The sequence below is a fragment of the Hipposideros armiger genome, unplaced genomic scaffold, assembly GCF_001890085.2.
Source record: "Hipposideros armiger isolate ML-2016 unplaced genomic scaffold, ASM189008v1 scaffold_801, whole genome shotgun sequence".
Taxonomy (NCBI): domain Eukaryota; kingdom Metazoa; phylum Chordata; class Mammalia; order Chiroptera; family Hipposideridae; genus Hipposideros; species Hipposideros armiger.
The window spans coordinates 40,746-55,328 of NW_017732151.1; positions in this window are offsets into that span (position 1 = coordinate 40,746).

Sequence of the window (14,583 nt, forward strand, 5' to 3'; positions counted from 1 at the left end):
CTCCTTTCTGGGACGTCCACACCTGGGCACCTCGCCACCCAGAATCGTCACTTACAGTGGCCTCCGTAGAGAAGTTGTATGGCAATTTGCCTGTGAACCTTGTCCCTTTTAGTAAGCCCTTGGAGACAGACTCCCTCTCAAGTATCCTTTTTAATCTGTTTATATATATATATATATATATAAGATCATTCTAAGGCAAAGCAAGAGTATTTCCAATGACGTAGAGGAGACTTTTTGACACAGAGAGGCTGGAGGAGAAGCTGGTCCTGTGTCAGCGGGGACTGGGCTGCTGTGCAGTGACCCCCTGTGGCCGCTCGGTACACTGGACTCCATGCAACATCCTATGCACTTGGGATGCTGGTGTGTGTGGGAGTGGGGTGTGGTGGGGTGGGGGTTGTTGAGGTGCATGTGTGTGGTATGTGTGAAGTGTGTGTGTGTGGTGTGAGGTGTGTGGTGTGTGGTATATGTGTGTGAGTTGTGTGTGTGGTGTGTGGGGTATGTATGTATGTTTGTAATGTGTGGGTGTTGTATGTNCACACACACACACACACACACACACACTTAACCAGTAAAAATTGTTATGAAACTGCATTTTTAGCACCTCAAGAAATTGTTAATACTCTTAAATTCATATGCTTGCAGTGGTTATTGGCATTCAGAAGACCAGTATTTTGTGCAATTGCAGTCTCTTGAATAACAAATGCAATAACAACAATAGTGATTCTGGCTATCTCATTTCAGAAACCTTCCACATTGGGCAATTTATGTAATCAGAATAGGGAAGACATGGTTTGAGAAAACAGGATGGTTTTTTAAATGTTGTTTTGTCAATAAAATTCCAGTTCATGGCAGAACTGTTGTAAAAGCAATGGTGATATATCATTTAACTTTTTTTAGAGCCTTAGTAAGCCAACAGCTCAACTCACCATCAAATGTATTCATTCACAGATCAGTGTTTTTGCTTCACCACAGTGACAACAGGAACCAAGTTCATAGGGAACCCAAATGAAGCAGCTTCAGTGCTCCCTTCTCAGACCTAACACCTGGGGACTCCCTAGGGCTGGGCGCTCCCTTCATTCTGTTTTCACAATAGCCCAAGGAAGTGGAGCCATAGACTTTCCCACATTACAAACAAAGACACTGAGGATTACAGAATTTAAGAAAGTTGCCCCAGGTCATGGCTTTTCTACGTGGCTACTAGAAAGTTCAAAATTCTGTAGATGGCTCCCATATGTGATTTGTGTTAAATTTCTATTGGGCAACACTGTGTAGGCCATGATAATTATGAGTTTCCTTTTATCAGTGTATTGATTTAGTTCATGTGTCTTACTGCTTCAAGTGATTTAATCTTAGTTGCAACTAAGATACTTTGGGGAGTGTGCTAGGTTCTCGGAGATTCTACTTCTGCTGCTCACACCTGTACCAGGTGCGGCCAAGAGCACTGGTACCAGGTGACAGGAGTTATAGAATGTTGCTGGAGCTCAGCCCTGAGGTCAGAGGGCAGGGCTTCTTGGCACAGCCTCCCCTCTTTCCACTTCATCAGGCTGACTCTCAGGAAGGCGCTGAGTCTTCATTCATTTCATCGCCTCCCAAATACATTGAACTGTTATCTACATATATGACACAAAACCCCTCCATTATTACACATGACAAGAGGATGGAAGCCACACACTGCTCGGTGTGCTGCCACCTCATCGAGTCATCGGGGACCCACCTGTCTTGTTACATCTTTTCGCTCTGCTGTTCTTAGCGTTGCTGGGTTTCTGTCCTCTTGCTGATATCATCTTGGAGCTGCCAGCACTTCTCATCCCAAAGCAGGTAAGATGGGGTACAGGCAGCATTGGCAGCCTCTCCTGGTAGCCCTTTTATTAGGAAGCAAAATCCATTACCAGAACTCAGGATATGTTTACATCTCCTCAGACACAGTTGGGGTATGGAGCCGCACTTTGTTTCTGAGAGGCTTTCTTGTCTACATAAGGAGCTTCCACGAGGGGCAGGGCTGGGCGTGGACCAGCATGCTGCAGGAAGCACTTTAAAAANGAATAGTTACTGTACTTAGACATACCTTTCATGAATTTAGAGTGAGAGGTATTTCTTAATCTATTTTTTAATTTTTTACAATTGTTACTAATAGACTTATATTTTGGAGCAGCTCTACTTTTATACTTTTACAGAAAAATTGTACTGAGAGTTCCCATAAAATCCCTCCCCACCCATTTCCTCTTGTTAATATCTTGCATTAATGTGGTAAATTTGTTACAATTGATAAGCCAATATTATTAATTAATTAATATTTTTTATTGTCTGAAGTCCATAGTTTACCTTGGGGTTCACTCTTGATGGTGTACATTCTATAGGTTTGGACAAATGTACTCATATAATAAAATGTATCCCCATTCTGGTGTCACACAGAGTAGTTTCACTGCCCTAAAAACCTCTGTGCTCCCCGTTTATCCTTCACCCCCCCCAACTCCTGACAACCTCTGATCTTTTACTGTCTCCATAGTTTTTCCTTTTCCAGAATGTCATAGAACTGAAATCATACAGTATGGGGCCTTTTCAGATTGGCATCTGTCACTTACAATATGCTTTCAAGGTGTCCCCATCCTTATTTGTAGCTTGAGAGCTCATTTCTTTTTATTGTTGAATAACACCCCACTGTCTGGATGGACACAGTTTGTTTATCCATCACTTCCTGAAGGGCAGGCAGCTCATCTGCCTACAAGTTTTGGCAATTATGAATACAGCTGCTGTAACATCCATGTGAGCTTTTTGTGGGGCATACTTTTCAGTTCATCTGAGTAAATACCAAGGAGCATATAGAGGATCTTATGCTAAGAGTATGTTTAGTCTTTGTAAGAAACCAGTAGGCTGTCTTCCAGTGTGACCGCACCATGTAGCTTCCCCATCAGCAATGAAGGAGGGTTCCCTGTGGCTCCAGTTCCTGCCAGCATTGGGTGATGTCAGGGTTCCGGACTTCTGTCATTGTGACTCTAGTATCTCATTGTTTGAATTTGCATTCCCCTAATGACATACAATATTGAGCATCTTTTCATCTGCTTATTTGCCATCTGTGTATCTTCTCTGGTGAGGTGTCCATTCAGATATTTTGCCTACTTTTTAATTAAGTTCTTTTCTTATCATGGAGATTTAAGAGTTCTTTGTGTATTTTGGGCACCAGTCCTTTATCAAATGTATGTTTTGCAAGTATTTTCTCCCAGTCTGTGGGTTTTCTTCTTCATTTATGAAGGATAATTTTGCTGGATACAGAATTCTAGACGTAATGGGTTTTTCCTTTCTACAGTTAACTATTTCAACCTTATCTCTTCTTGCTCTCATTGTTTATAAAGAGATAGCCTGATGTAATTCATATCTTTGTGCTTTTGTAGGTAAGTAAGTTTATTTCTCAGCTTCTTTTAAAACTTTCTCTTTGCCTTTGATTTTCCGCAGTTTAAATGTAAGCCTAGGTGTAGTTTTTTTATATTTATCCTGCTTGGTGTTCTGTGAGCTTCTTGGATCTATGGTTTGGTATCTGTCATTAATTGTGGACAATTCTCAGCTATTATTACTGCAAGTATTTCTTCTGTTTATTTCTTTTCTTTCTGGTACTTCCCATTTTCATCTGCCAGTTTCTTCTTTTCCTTCTGATATTCCTATTACACCTTCTATAATTGCCCCACAGTTCTTGGATATTCTGTTATGTCTTTTTTCCTTTTATTTCTTGCTGTATTTCAGTTTTGGATGTTTCTATTCACATTTATTCAAGCTCATTTATTCTTTCCTTAGTTATGTCCAGTCTATTGATCAACATATCAAAGGTATTTTTCATTTATGTTACAGTACTTATATTTCTAGCCTTTCTTTTTTATTTTCTTAGAGTTTCCATCTTTCTGCTTACATTACCCAACTGATTTTGCATGTTGTCCACCTTTTGTTCATTAGAGCCATTAGCACATTAATCATAGTTGTTTTCAACTCCTGGTCTGATGGTCTCTGCCAAATCTGAGTCTGGCCTGGTGTTGGCTCTGTCTCTTCAAACTGTGATTATTGTTTTGCTTTGTTTTGTATTGTTTTGTTTTGTATTGTTTTGTTTTAGTGTGTCATGTATTTTTTTGTTGTTGTTTAAAGCTGGACGTGATACACTGAGTAAAAGAAACTGAAGTGAGTAGATTTTCAGTGTGAGGGTTTATGTTCATCTGACCAGGAGTTATACCAGGTTCATTGCTTGCTGTAACTGTGGTGTCAGAGATTGAAATGGCCTTGTTTGGTCCCCTCTGTTGTCTTTGAGTTTCTTCTTAGATAAGATCTGAGATGTGCAGAGTTATTTGTGTTGTGTCTCCTGTTACTACACAGGCGACCTCCTGAGGCGGTGGTGATGAGGGTGGGGGAGGGTCTTTGTTGTAACAGTTTCCCCTGAGGCAGCCTGCTTAAGGAGGCCTGAGTGCTCTGTCCAGTCTCAAGATGGTTCCTTTCCCCTCCCTTACTGGAGCCCGCTGTGAGGACCTGGGAGGGCTCCTGGAGGTAAATCTCACAATATTATGGGGCTCCTTTATGACTAATTTTTGACTCTTGGACTTGTCCACATCAAACCTCCAGCAGTTTGTCAGTTGTAGTTGAGGTGTTCCCAACCCACCTGGTTCCCTGGCATAGTCACCCCTTGGTTCCTGCTCCAGTAAGTTGTGGTTCGCTGCACCCACCTGGCTGTCTCTCCAGTTTTGGAGACAGTAGTTGTTAGCTCTGTGGCTTCACTTCCCTGGTGTATCTAAGAAGAGTTGTTGGTTTTTCAGTTTCTTCAGCTTGTACATTGTTGTAAGAACAACAAACATCACCAGTTTTTTTTAAACTTTTAAAAAATTTTAATACACATATTACTATGATTCCATTATCATATGATTTTATTTTCGACTATATTTAAAGATTTAAAGACTCTAAACAGCAATATATTCAATTATTAATATAGCAGTTATCAGAGAAATTAACAGTCATTTCAGTTATAAAATTTTGAGTCCTTTATAAAAGTGTAGTTTTGGCAGTACCGAGTAATATCCTACTATATTAAAAAAATAGTTTTAGGAAAACAGAAATATATTTACAGATGATAGAAGTCATGAAAATATTAAAATTATTTAAATACCATTGTACTACATGTAGGTTGTGGATGTAAAAATAAACTTTTCCAATTGCATTGCTAAAATCTTCCCTTCTAAAAAGAAATATCGTATTAGCATATTTCCCTTCATTTTTCACAAATTGTTTCCTGGATACCAAAGAAACTGAAAATGTTTTAACAATAGCCCAAAGCGATTATCTGTTCCAGCCTTTTTCCAGGAAAGCCTGGGAATTTATTATTGCTTTAACGAGGAGCCTCTTGACTCTTGGTTTTCGGTGGTGTCACCTCTGCTAGGAGGTGGTCACTGACAGGTTAGATCAGCAGTTGGAGCTGCATTGAAATGCAGAACAAATGTGGCTGAATACCTGGCCTGGCTCCTGGCCGGCTCTGCTGCCACTAACAATTACCACGGACAAGAGCACAGACACTCACACAGCGGGGAGGCCTGACCCAGCGTGGCAGCTCATTTTACACCATACTTATGCAATACAGCCTGCCCTGTGATTTCACCTACACTGTGATCTGCGAGCATTTATACAGGCACACCTTCCTTATGTCCCAGTCACCAGTATTGGCAGTTTGTCACATCTGTTGATTGCACCGAACTGTAATTTACATGGATCGCTGTCCGTGGTCCTGAGAGAATCCCATTCCATTCCCCTCACTGGCTGGAGCTGGCTCTTGAGAACCACAGGCCATCACTGAGTGTCCAGTGGAAACTAGTGTGACTTTAAACAGCCCTGTGGTCAGTATCAGGAAACAGCCAGGCTGCTCCTAGGCATCATAAATGCCAAAGTGCCCTTAGAACTGGACGCCACCTAGGACAACAAAATGTCACCAAAGCTTTGAAGTATGCAGTGTTGAATGTCCTGCTTTCCATGCTAGTACTATGTCAAGATCACTCACGGGGAAGTACCTGCCATCAATAGCACCCCTATATATTTTCATGTAGCCACAGAGTACACACCTCTGTCACAGGAGTGTTGCTAGTTAGTACTGTGACATCAGACACTCTGCATAAATTTAATCATCACAACGTTTGAGATGACTAAGCCCCATTTTTCAGATGAGGAAACTGAGGCCCACAGACATCATGTAATTTGCTCAGCTTCACACAGTTCATCAGTGACTCAAGTGAGGTTTGAACTCAGGCCTGCTGGACTCAAAAACCCACCCCTGTACCCCGTGTTCTGTGTCTCCTTCATGGACACATCTCAAGGAAACTTGTGTATTTTGTTTGTTGTCCCAGCTTTAAGTTCCCCTTGTACTCATTCATTTCTCTTGGAAAGTTCCTGAATTATCTCCTTCTTCTCTCTGCACACTTTCTTCTTCAAAGACTGCAATTGCCTCACTCATTCTTTTTCCAAAATATCTTTTAACGACAATTTGTGGTGGAGAGGAGGATTCTCTAAAAAGGGAGATGTGATTTACTAGTAATATTTTTTTAGGCCCCAACTTATTCCAATTCACAGCTCACCCTGGGAAGAAAGAAAGGAGTTCAGTCACTTACATCTGTGTTATACAGTGAAAGGAAAGATCCCAGCCATCTCAGTGCCATGACCATATTCCCCAGGTCACAATCCTGGCGGGAAAAGCAAACCTACAATGCTGCCATCAGTGCAATGCCATGAGCTCACTGGAACGTTCACCACAATTTAACAAATCATCTTTAGCACGCACCAGGCACTGATCTAAGTGCCTTACACATATTGACTCATTTCAACTTCACACCAGCCTTATGAGGTCAGCACTGATGTGCTTTGCCTTCTGCTGGTAACAAGTCCACCTGTTTGTCCTCTGTCACCTGGACAGCATGCTCGGCACTGTCCTGCTCCTGGCTTGTTGAAGCCTGTCCACATCCATGAAATTGGAAGTTGTTGTGTAAGCAAGGCCTATAATCGATAATGATGTTTTCTCATAATTGCTTGTAGCTTTCCATTGTTCCAGTAATGAGTAGAAATCTTGCCTCGGTTAATCCTCACTATAATGCTTTGTAGGAAGCCTGCTCCCTCTGGCACAGAAAGGACACCCAGGTCCAGCGGGTCTCACTCTCCAGTCACAGAATGGCCCCTCTGGGAACTCCCCAAGAGGTGGATGTGAAAGTCAGGGATTGCTTTATAAATAATTTGGCTGAGCACTAAACACATGGGGAAGAAAGCATGTGTTCTAGAAGGACTTTCTGAGCCCTGGGATAGCAGCTTCATGCTCAGAAAGTGTTAGAGGCACGTCACGACCTCCAGGACTGTTGATTGCAAAGCTAGAGGACCACAGCAAGCACCAAAATGGTCCAGAATTTGGTTGAAATGAGCACTTCACTGGAAGAAGACCTTGGCAAGCTGGCTTTCTCTCCCTTGCTTCAGAACCATAGGGAGAACCCTGTGAAGGTGCCGAGTTGTCTGCTGAGAACCCTTCCTCTGTCATCATCCTGCTTCCATCTCCCTTTAAGAATGGAGGTGCTGGAGTGGTGAGGGTGCTGCCACTCTTCATAGAAATGAGTGGGGGGGGGCTATTTTCCCAATACATAATAGTCCTAAGAGCAAAGGTCATCCTGTATGGGTCTAGAGTTTTGATTAATAAGAGAATAATACTACATCCATGTGCATATTGCATTGACAGATGACAATAAAGCTAGATATCTGAGAAAGCAACTTTGTCACATGCTGGTGCACAAATGTCTTCTAGCCAAAGTGTATTTCTTGCTAATATATGTGGTTACTTTCCACAAGGACCTTGTGTACTCAGTGGTGGGATCCTATGAAGTGACTTCTGCTCTCAGGAACACCCCCATCCCTGCAGAGCTTGCTGCTGTGACCGCAGTGTTATATGTGGGCTCAGAAGGACAGACAGTAGGAAGGACCTGTGCAGAGGGTATTCATGGGCCTACCCCAGGGCCAGGTCAGAGAGACCAGGGTGCAGATGCAGGGGTTCCTGGAAACAGCACCCAGAGCTGGGTAGCACCCCAGTTTTCATCCGTGCTCTGAACCTGATTAAGGAACCCACCTCCATCTTCCCAGTAGTTTTTCCTGGTTCTTTCTCTCCCTGCCTTGACCAAAAGTAGGGTATTATGATGAAGGTTTTAAAACTTAGTTTCATAAATGGTCACAAGATCCTGGTTCAAACCATTTGAACAATGGGACAAGTAGCCACCATTCCTCTTCTCCATTTGCAATTATTATAGGCAGAGGTAAGGAAAACACAGAGTCAAAAACAAATTATGTTTCCATAACACATGTACAACCGGTGTCTCGGACAACAGGAGAACCCAAACTCGGAGGAGAAAGTAAAGTGTTCAGACTTTAACATCCAGGTAGAGATTGGAAAATAATCCATTACATCATCCTAGCCCAGTTCCAACTACAGAAATATATTCCTGACAAGCTCCTGTCCCTTCTTTTCAATGTATTACATTCATCAACACCCCAAACCATCAATCCCATCTGTGTTTCATGGTCTTCCTTTCTTCATGCCATTACATGGCATGCTGGGGATATAATTGGTTTGTTTTGAAAATCATTGGTTCCAAGAGAAGATGTGGAACAGGAAAAAAAGTAGCTCTTTGAACTCTATTGGTTTAAGACACAAGGGGAAATCTAACATAAAGTGTGCATTAATGGAAGTTTAAGTAGTGGTAACTCTTTATGATTCTATAAAATATTAAGGTTTTACATTTCAGAAACTAGCAACCAAGGGCATTTTAAATGTAAATGTAAGTAATTGAATAGATCTGGGATTGTTTCAGGTCATCATTTCTCATATCCGGCCCAAATATTTAGTAGTAAAATATCATACTTGACTCTATCCAAATGTCACAGAAATCATAAAACACTGTTTCTGGACATTGTCCTGCCATTGGCAAGCCTATCTGAGAAAACAACCTGTGTCCCTGGTAAGGGATGGAACCAGCTGTTACAATTAGCCTGGAGAGAAGATTGATGACTCAGGGTCACCTGCACTGCCTAGGACATGGGCCATGGTGGCTGCAGGGTTCAGGCAATAGCAGACCATCTTCTCACCGGCTCTTTTTACCTCAAAGACCATCTTGATTCAAATGTCCTTCTTGGTGTGAGGACATCAATGATTCAAATCAATGCACTGTGTGTTGAAAGACAATGACAAACACCTTAAGTGACTTTAGCATTCTGATCCATTCACAAAGAACTTCATATACTTGTTCATATCCAACTCCACTGTTTCCCCTCGTTTTACAGAAGAGGCTCAGGAGGGTTCAATGCCTTTTCCAAGACTAGACATAGTAAAACATATAAGTAGAACTTGAAGCCTGGTCTTGTGGTAACAAATTCTGGACAAATTTTTCTCTTTACCTGTATTTTTCTTTACCCATAGTTTTCTTTAAACATTAATACAAACATTCAGTTAGTTTTAGCTTGAAGATGTACAGTTGACCCTTGAACAACATGGGTTTGAACTATGCAGGTCCACTTATACGTGGAATTTTTTTTTCAATAAACTGGTACCCTTTTAGTATTGTTGTTGTTATTATTATTACTATTATTACTATTATTAGCTTCAGGTGTGCAAAACAATGTAATAGTTAGACATTTGCACCACTCACAAAGTGATAACCTCCTGCCCCTGCTTTTGATCCGCATTTGGAAGCCCACAGATGCAGAGGACAAACTGTATGCATTGATCTATGCCTTTTTATATAGGGGACTTGACTATCTGTGGAGTTTGGTATCCATGAGGGGGTCCTCAAATAAATCCCCCACAGACACCAAGGGACAAATTACGATTTCAAGGAGTCAAAAGTCATACACGTACATGGACTTTCGACTACAGACGTAGGAGTTAGGGAGTTCCCTAACCCCTACGTTGTTCAAGGGTCAACTTTGGCAAATTAAAATGTGTGATATTGACCAATAAAGGAAACTGTATGTCAAAATTATTTGACCTAGGAACTCAGATAGATGATAGATGATAGATAGATAGATAGATAGATAGATAGATAGATAGATAGATAGATAGATAATCAGCAATCAGAATCACATGGAACTCTGAAAAAATAAACTTTTCAACCTGCCCTGTGCTGTGCTCACTCAGGAAATTGACAATTATGCATTTAGCATTCTCTCAAGTCATAGGCATGTCTAGAAGAAAAAAAAATGAACAAAGGGAACAATAATTCCGGTGAAAGCATTGTGTGAAGTGTGTTTCCACTTTCAGAACACTTCCCTGCCTCGGACCTCTTGGCTGTCCCTCGGTCCCCTGGCATGAGGATCCGAGTAAGAGCGCATGTGGCACAGTGTGTTATGTCGATGTATTATTTTCCAGTACTTTCAGGGCTCAGGCCCAAGTTCTTTGATGTGAGTTATTTATATTTAACAACAGTGGCTGAAGATGAAAGACTGAAGACGCCCTCTCGTGCCATTTCTTTGTTTGTGAAAATAATCACTTGGTGCCGTTAGTGATGATGTCATGAGTCGACAAACACAAATGCCTCAGGGACCCTCTGTTCTGCTTCTCCTCCCCGCCAGTGGAAATCGTTGGGCAGTGGAGCAAGTCCTAACTAAAATTCAGATGCTGAATTAGTCCTGTTGTTTTCTGTTGGTGTTCTAATGTGTTTTGGGAAACCTGTAAGAAACCAAGTTTACTATACTCTTAACTGGCTGGCAGTGCAGACGTGCTGAAGGAAGAAGAGTCATTGTGAGTTGGTCTTATTCGTTGGTACTGAGTCAGGAGTCTGGAGGGGAGCCCTCCCGTGTTGGAAAGAGGACGCGTTTTGGTGAGAAGCTGTGGTCACTGAAACCGTGTGTCCTGGGGCAGACTCAGGCTCCTCCTATGTGGAGATAGAAGGTCAGCACTGTGAGTCCATGACATCCCTGACACACATTGTTCCTGGACTTCATTGGGACATGCTGGCCAAGTGCTGGCACTGCCTCTGTCTGGTAACATAGCATTGGCCCACACAATAACACTCGGGGCCTTCAGGGGAAAAAGGAGGGAGATAAGGTCTTTCCTGCCCATGGTGCAGGTTTGTTCTGAGAAAGAAAGATAAACGCGGAGCGCTTGAGGGTGATAAATACACACATCACACTCTGCGGCTGTATTTAGTAATAACAGAAGTCACAGTCGCTGTTGCTAGCCAGCTCCTGACTCCTGTATGTAGACACCTGTATCTAGATATCCAGATAGCTATCAATGTCTAGATACCCACCTCAGTGTAGATATCTAGATATGGAAGTAAAGATACAGATAAATACGTAAGTATAAGCTATTTATATATTTATATATCTACAGATTACACACACACACACACACACACACACACACACACACACAGAAACTCAGCAAAGCTCAGGGTCAGTATTTAATACATTTTCACCAATCTCAAACAAGGCTTGTAGAAGTTCACACAGTGACCAAGTCACAGACTCTAGAATAAAAACCAGTGGAGCAAAGTGGAAAACATCCTAGGTTGGACAGTTGGAAGGACCTGAGCGCGAACCTTCACCCTGACCTCGGTGACCTTTGGCAAGTTTCCTAAATTCTCTGAGCCTCAGCTTCCTTGTCTGTAAAAGGACTTTAGTTTCCATTCCATTCTCATAGAGTTTTTGTGAAAATCAAGCGACATTCAGGGTACAACCTAAGCTTGGTGTTGTACTTTGAGCAAATGGCAGATACCACCATGACATCATTCTGTGCCCAGTTCAGTGTCCCCACCCCCGCACTGCTGCAGACACGGGCACGTGACTCCACTCGTGGTCCTGCTGGTCTGTGCAGAGATGGACATTAATGAAGTAAATAAAACCATCACTCATAATAATTGTGCAATCACAGTTCTGGTAAGAGTAACAATGGAAATCTTGGTGTGCTGTGGATGAGCCCATGGGGAGACCCCATCCAGCCTAGTTTAACCCACACCCTCTTTGGCACAAGGGCAGAATCTGGGCATGAGGAGAGGACCGACTGCTTCTCTCCAGCTGGGACCCTGGAGCCTGCTCCTCACCCAGCTCCCCAGCTCACAGGTTAGCACAAGGTCACGGCTGACTCTCTGGGCAGCCAGCTCCTCCTCAGAACCCCACTCCCAGTTCTTTGTTCTGTGGGAAGAGCAGGAGCTGGCTCATACTGGTTTAAGACACATCAGTGACATCTCCTGACTGCAATAGGGTGACGTTGCCTCCTGATCTTCTTCCAACTTCTGCTCTCATGACGTTAGGCTGCCAAGCTGTGCTGGAGTCTAGGAAGCAGATAAAAGGCAAACGTCTCCTGGGACAACCAGCAGGTCGTCAGCGCTGCTCACTTTGCGCCACCTTGGAGTTGAAGTATTTGTAATCATGAGCCTCTTCTCCAAAGGCCTTTCCTCTGGTGACACACAGATGTTGCCAACAGTCTTGTTCATCTACCATGCATTACTTTATGCAAGATAAATAAAATACAGAAAATAGCACATACCTGTGCTAAAATTGTGTTTGCATATGTTACACCCAAAAAGAGAAAAAGAAAAAAATTAAAAAAAAAAAGTCAACAGGAGGAACTTTGAGAAAAGGAGAGAGAGCCGCCAAGATTGTACTCTTAATGAACTTTCAAATCAGATCTGAATTCAGTGCTAAAATCCAGGTTTTGGTTTTGTTATGTGGACCCACCAACATTGGCAGCCACATCTGAGGGAGAAATTGTGTCCTCTGGCCACCATGCCCAGGCTCGTGAAGGGAGGGTCAGTGCACATGCATCTCCTGGGTGGCCCCTGGCCTGTGTGACAGTAGGGGTGCCAGCAGGGTCCTGTGTCAATGCCAGCAGTCTGCAGTGACTGCGCTCCTAGTCGTGTTGCCTGAAACATCCCCTGACTTCTCAACTCAGGAACCAGATTTCAGCCAAAGCCCAAAGAAGCAGGACAAACCTGGCTCAGTGCACATGTGTCACAGGCAGAGCCCTCAAGTGCCGTTCAATCAGACAGAGCGAGCGGGCGAGGCCTGCACTTTCCAATGCCCACTTAAAGGCATCAGCAGCTTTAAGCAGTGCTGGAGGTGGAATGAAATTCTGAACGTGGCACAAACGAGAGACCTGGTTTCATTGTGTTTATCCATCTGGGATGAGCCAGACATTTAAATGTCCCTTCTCCCTGATGCCTGCCCATAATATATGCTCATTTTTCCAAATTATTTGCTGCACCAATTGAACAATCAGAGTTGTTCCTATGGACCATTCACTGTATACGGATTCTCAACTATGAGGCCCAGCTAGTCTTATCCCCATTTCACAGGTGGGGAAAGTGAGGCCTCGTTTACATCACTTGTCCAAGGTCAGAACGGTGGAGCTGGGATTAGAAATCAGATGTCCTCCCTCCCTCTCATCACTGAGCCATGACCCATCAGTCAGCTTGACACACAACAACTATCTGAACATCCTAATTGTTTGCAATGTTCCCTAGAGGAATTCCTTTTTCTTACATAAAGAAAATTATCTGGACATTTCCAGGCCGGTAGGAGCTTGGAAAAGGCATCTGTGAAGTAGACATAGCATAGATATATTTCTGTGCCCTTTTCATATCAGTGTGTTAGTGCTTGCTAATGAGTGGATTTGTTCCCCAAAACCATTACTATTACAATTAACATCGTATGTGATTTAAATGCAAAATGCAATGGTGATGGCTGGATTCTTTTCCTTGTTATATTTTATGTAGGATATCTAGAGTTCCATAAGTATAATCTGAGGAGAAAAAATAGGGTAACCCAGAAAAAAATGTTGAAAACTTTCAATTTGCAATTCACCTGCTCGTAAATATTACTTTCTTTTGTTGGAATGTTACATTTGGCAGTAAAAGTACCAGCTGGAAGCCCTGTCCACCTTCCCTTTCATCGTTCCCTAAATAGAGCAGCCCATTGAAATTCCTCGCCTTAAAAACCAGACTCAGATGCGAACACCTCTGTCTTTATGCACTATTTCTCTCTTGCAAAGGGAGCAGCCAAGGGATGTAAAGGAAAAACAAAACAAGCAAACAGACAAACAGGCAGTCTCTGAAAAATGAATGCCCCTAAGAGGCTGTCTCCGGGGAATTGCAAATATTAGTCCCCTTCTGAGGAAGCAAGGTCTCCGAATTTCTTAGAGATATTTCCCCATCAACACAACAAGCTCTGTAATGAGTTAACTAGTTAAGAACTGGCTGGAGAGGCAGTCGCTGCGCTTTCCTGAGATGGCAGAAGCACAGAGCACTGTTTGGTCTGGAGCTGAGCCTGGATGGCGGGCTCTCCTGACAGGCTGGCTGTGCCGGGTGGCTGTCCCTCCCTGCCTGCAGCCTCCTTCCCTCTCCACCAGGTCCCGGGCAGCTCTCTCCGTCCAAATGGGAGCTGAGTTTGCAAGCTGCCAGGGGACGCAAAGGGCTGGCGGTGCTGATGTCAGAGGCAGCAGACAGTTGTGATTGGATCTAATTAGACTTTGCAGCAGCAAATAGACAAGCTCCCTGCGTGATTGGCTTCAAAGTGGCTGGTGCCCAACAACTAGCAGAGGTGCCAAAG